General features: G+C 50.3%; 1 long non-coding RNA gene across 2 annotated transcripts; it reads right to left on the bottom strand.

Annotated features, from left to right (window-relative positions):
* Positions 1 to 606: 606 nt before the first annotated feature.
* On the bottom strand, positions 607 to 3,526 carry LOC121104634. Of its 2 annotated transcripts, XR_005836997.1 has the most exons (3): positions 3,318 to 3,526; positions 3,112 to 3,165; positions 607 to 2,617 (listed from the first exon to the last, which is right to left on the bottom strand). It is a non-coding gene; the product is annotated as an uncharacterized LOC121104634 (long non-coding RNA). The 2 variants fall into 2 exon arrangements; XR_005836998.1 differs by lacking the exon at positions 3,112 to 3,165.
* Between the last annotated feature and the right edge of the window lie 1,555 nt (positions 3,527 to 5,081).

A 5,081-nucleotide genomic window follows, 5' to 3' on the forward strand; every position in this document is an offset into this window, starting at 1 on the left:
CCCCGCTCATGCATTCTCTCTCTCTCTCTCTCTCCCTCCCTCTCAAATAAGTAAAGTCTTTAAATAACAATAATAAATAAATAAGTTAATAACAATCCTCAGGCTAGGTCCCACTGTTCGCCCTATTTTACAGAAGAGAACACTGGGGTTCCAGAATTTATCCAGCATGGTGCACCCAGTCAACGGTGGACTGGGATGGGGCTTGCTCCAGGGTTGGCTCTCAGCAACCGTATGGGACTACCTCCAAGGTACTGGCTCCCAACCGATTAGAACATTTCCCCTTGGATGACTCTGCAAGAAGGAGAACGTCCCCATTTCGGGGTTCTTACTGAGACAGAGGTCCCGGCATGATGTGCTTCTTCAGAAAGACAATATTTAGCTAACTATTTCAACATTAGGTCTCTTAACTGTCACTATGTTCAGTCCAAACAGATAAATCTTATATGTGCCCAACGATTCTGATAAAAGCAAGACAGGTAACACTAGGCATAATGCCAGTGTCTGAAAGAAAGGAGGGCTACATCGTGGAATGGGGTCATTAAATGAGGCAGGCCCACCCCTGAGACTCAGGCGTCTGCCTGCAAGAGGAGCATGGAACATTCGAGATTAAAGCAATTGTTTTTATTGTAAGTGCAATGACATTTTACAAACAAACCAAAAACAATTCAACTTGCTGGGGCTTAGTAGGTGAGCCAGGCTTGTCTTTGCCCGAAGCTCTCCTGGGGAACACGGGGCTTGGCTGTGAGCAAGAGCTGACTCGGAGCCTGCATGGGCCCCGACAGCTGGCTCTGAATCCCAGTTAGCAACCAGGGGCTATGCTGTCAGGGTATTCCCACTGTCCACTCTTGACTCTGAATCCCAGTTAGCAACCAGGGGCTATGCTGTCAGGGTATTCCCACTGTCCACTCTTGACTCTTGGTCTGAAGACAGGCTTCAGCTGTAACTGAGAAAAAGGAAACTAGAGTCTTAAAATTTTTCCAGAAAGAAAGGAGGTGAAATTTGACAGGAGAGCCAGGGCTGAGCTTCCTCTCCCACCTGCTAAGCCCACACCACGTCTCTTAGCCACAACCAGGCTCGACTGGAGATGCATTTCAGGTCTCCCGCACAAACCGAACAAAGGCCTCACGGGCCACAGGAAGGAGGTTACTGAAAATGGGTCAATCTTTTGATGGTGATGAAAGATGTTGGTCCCCGATGATAGGCACCCACAGCACACATACACACGCCCACAGCACACATACACACACACTACACACTCACACTGGGCCGAGCAGCTGAGGCCCAGAGCCACCAGGGACAGGTCCTTCATTGCCCACAAAGGGCATCTTCGAGGGCACCTCGTCTCTGAGTTACGTCCATGTGGCCTGAAATCTTGATGACCTGAATATTGAGGGGAGGGAGCCCTGGGGATCAAAGGGTTAAGGAAAAAAAAAAACACCCTTGGATAGGATGGGGTGAAGCTCATCTTCGCAAAGGGGGAATAATTTTATTTTGAGTGAGTTTCAAGCAGATTTGGAGCACACTTCTAAACCTAGGTTCTATCGTCTTGGCATATGGATGCCATCGAAAGTTGCCTCAAAGGAGCCACTGGATGATGAGTTCTGAGTTTTGGAAGTCCAGAGTCCTGAGCGGGGACAGAGAAGAGGGCAAGGACGGAAGCTGGGGTCCAGAGTGGGAGGCAAGGGTCCACAGCGTCCCCGTCCCAGGCACTGGGAAAGGTGGGGACTTCTTATCAGGTGACCGCCTCCACACTGAGCAGCCCCGACCCAGTGCTGACTGGCCGCTGTTTCGCCCCGTGTCCTCACCCATGACAGGCAGGGTCCCGCCTAATCTTCACTGATGGAACATTCAAGCCCCGGGGCCTGCGGGCCGTCAGAGGAGGAAGTGGCCACAAAGGGACCAGGTCCGAGCGGGGCAGAGTGAGCCCAGCCAGGGTCTCCGCCACACCTCCCACAGCAAATCCCTGCCTCAGAGGCCTGAAATCCCACTCAGGACCCATGCAGGGCCTTCAAGCAAACACCCTTAGAGGGCCGTTTGTGTCTAAATCCACGTGAGAGAGAGCGCAGGAATAACAACCCCGTACCCTGGATTATTTGCACCAGCGAAACAGAGCTTGGAAAACACTCGCGCTGCATCCACCCCAACGGAAATAAATCACGTTGATCTGTTCCCTCCCAGTGTCCTCCATCGGCGTGTGTGTTCTACGTGCTTGCACACGTCAGATACGTACCCCAAAGCACACGAATTCTGCTCCGTCTTTCGCAATATTGCTGCGTCGACTTTATTTTGGCTTCACAGGCACATCCGTGCCCACCGTGTTATCTTTCTACCCCTGTAGCGCCGGTGTCTTGCCGTGACTCCTAAAAGCCTCCAAATACCCAGCGTGTTCAATCCCACGGTACGTCTCCACCCCAGGAGCTCACGGCTACGTCCGCTGTCTCCCACCATTGCTTGCTGCAGTTCGTTCATTGAGTCACTGTCTGACATTTGCTCTGCAGATTATTTCAGTTCATATTTTTGCAAAGATCTGCACAATAACTATAAGCTTGGTAAATCCCCAGCGGTGGTGGTTCAAAATAGCACGCAGACATATTCACCTGATTACTGAAGACAAAAGCTGGGAAATGAATAGAAGTCAGGCAAAAATAAGAACTTTGCAATGAGAACAGTCGGTACTTTTGCTTTTTCACCACTCGGGTCCTTCCTTGTTCTCCGTCTCTATTAATACAGCCCCGAACACAGCAAGCCAGTCTCATCGGCTACTAAACATCCTAGTCAAAGTTAACTTTTTATTTTATATTTAGTAGTTTATAGAATTTAAAACTATTGTTTTCGGGGCACCTGGGTGGCTCAGCCATTAAGCGTCTGCCTTTAGCTCAGGACGTGATCCCAGGGTCCTGGAATCGAGCCCCGCATCGGGCTCCCTGCTCTGCTGGGCGTCTGCTTCTTCCTCTTCCACTCCCCCTGCTTGTGTTCCCTCTCTCGCTGGCTGTCTCGCTCTCTCTCTGTCAAATAAATAAATAAAATCTTTTAAAAAAAAACTATTGTTTTCTAATTGCAAGATGCTTATTATAATATATGCATGCAGGTCAGACAGAACTCATAACTTACATGTTCAAATCTATGTAACTCACTAAGTCCTCATTATGGACTATGTGAAGGGCACTGAAAAATAGAAAAAACAAAACTCATGTCATTCATGTTCCACAACCCAGAGAAAAATCACTGAGAGTTTTGCCGTTCCTTTTGTTTTTCTGTTATCATCCACATTTGCACAAACATGCTCCCCTAAAAACAGAGACCGTCAGGTTACGCACCTCGTCTACCAGGGAGCTCCATTTCCTTCTCGTTAATTGCAAGCCTGGATCTCTGAGGTCAATACTCCACACTGAGGGCCAGGGCACTTGGGCCCAGCTGCTGGCCAAGCTTACCCTCCCAGCCACTGTGGAACAAGCTGCCAGGAACTGAGACTTTCCGTGACCTCTTCCTGGCTTTTGACCCTGGTTTGGGGCTGGAAAGCCAAGGTCTGCCCAGTTCCTGGCTCTCCAGGCTCAGACAGCGAAAGGCAGGCTGACAGGAAACATCTGGAGGGCCAGATCATTCTGGAAGGATGAAACAAGGATGCCTGGCAGCCATCTGTCCCTCACCGGAACCCTAATGACTTGTACCAACACTTGGATAAGCGGGGCCCTCACTCAGGGGAGAGAAACTTGAGTAGCCTCCGTTCTGCTGACAGCAGATTTTAAGGCCAAAAAGAGCAGCAGCACCTTGTCTGAGGACCGGTCTCTCTCTGCCACAAACAACGTCTCGAGAGCCACTATTAGAAATCCACCACAGACTGACTTAGGGCAGACTCCTCACACAGGAAGCCAGAGGTCTCAATGACTCAGAAATACTCTTACAATGGAAACTTTAGTGGGATTATTTTGTAATAACAGCCCCTTTTCAAATCTCCTAAATAGTCTGGAAAAACAGTCTTGTAGGTGTCGAACTTCGGGAGACCTACCTGTCCTTGTAACTGAGCAAACCCAAACTGTTTTCTAAAACAAGGCTGTGTGGGCCACGTCAGACTGGGCCCGGGGTGAGACGAGGTGGGCCTCCTCTCGTCATGCGCTTGGCCCTTGTAGGCACTGCCTCTTTCATAACAGAGTCACGTTGGTAGCCTGAGATTGGCCACAGTGCGGGTATTTACACCATAAAAATTGGCAAATGTTACAAAATTTTTCCCTTCAGAGAGTCAGCTGTTAAACTTCTACTAGCACACTTGCTGGAGTCATCCCGAGAAATGATTAGAACCAGTTCCTGGTGTCCTGGCCTGTGAGTTCTCAATCACAGACGAGTGCCCGTAGGCCAGTGAATCCTCCCGGAGCTCTGCTGACACGTGACCTTCTTTACAGGCCTGGAAATCAAAGGCGGGTGGGGGCGGGTGGGCAGAGGGCAGGTCTTGAGGACAAGCATCCTTGTCAAGGCGCCTGCTCCGGGTGAGGCATCTAGCAAGGACGATCTATTCTCCGGCACAGTACGAGGCACTGCTCTGACGTCTAGGAGGCTCCTGGGAACTTGGGGCTTTGAAACCCTAGCTCATCTCTCCCGTGGGCCACATCCGTGGCCCAGGATCATTCCCCGTCTGACTGCTGACCTTGTACGGGGGACCTGTCAAGGCTGTGGCTTGGGTCTCCTTTGTAGCTCTGTGAACCTCGCAATCAGAGACTGGCCTGAGCTCCAACAGTCCACCCAGTGGCTGCAGAAGATGGGAATTTGCTGAGCTGCCATAGAGGCCTCCAGCTTGCAGACTTTGTCTGAGTTTGGCAGTGAACTGTCGTAAGCCTATCATTTGTTTTTCAAGGTCTCCAGAACGTACACAGGGAGCCGCCCTTCTCCGTAATCGGCATTATTACTGTCGTGGCCCCCTCAAGTCCCGCATCTTCTTGGTCCCTCGGTGCCTGGCTCTCTGCTGTGCCCCCATCATAACTGACCACTGGTGAAAACTTACATAACTGCAATGCAACTATGCCACTGCACGGTGGGTTATTAACTGCGGTCAGCAAATTTTTTTCTGTGAAGGGCTAGATAGTAAATAG

This window comes from Ursus maritimus, unplaced genomic scaffold (assembly GCF_017311325.1).
Source record: "Ursus maritimus isolate PB19 unplaced genomic scaffold, ASM1731132v1 scaffold_1, whole genome shotgun sequence".
NCBI lineage: Eukaryota > Metazoa > Chordata > Mammalia > Carnivora > Ursidae > Ursus > Ursus maritimus.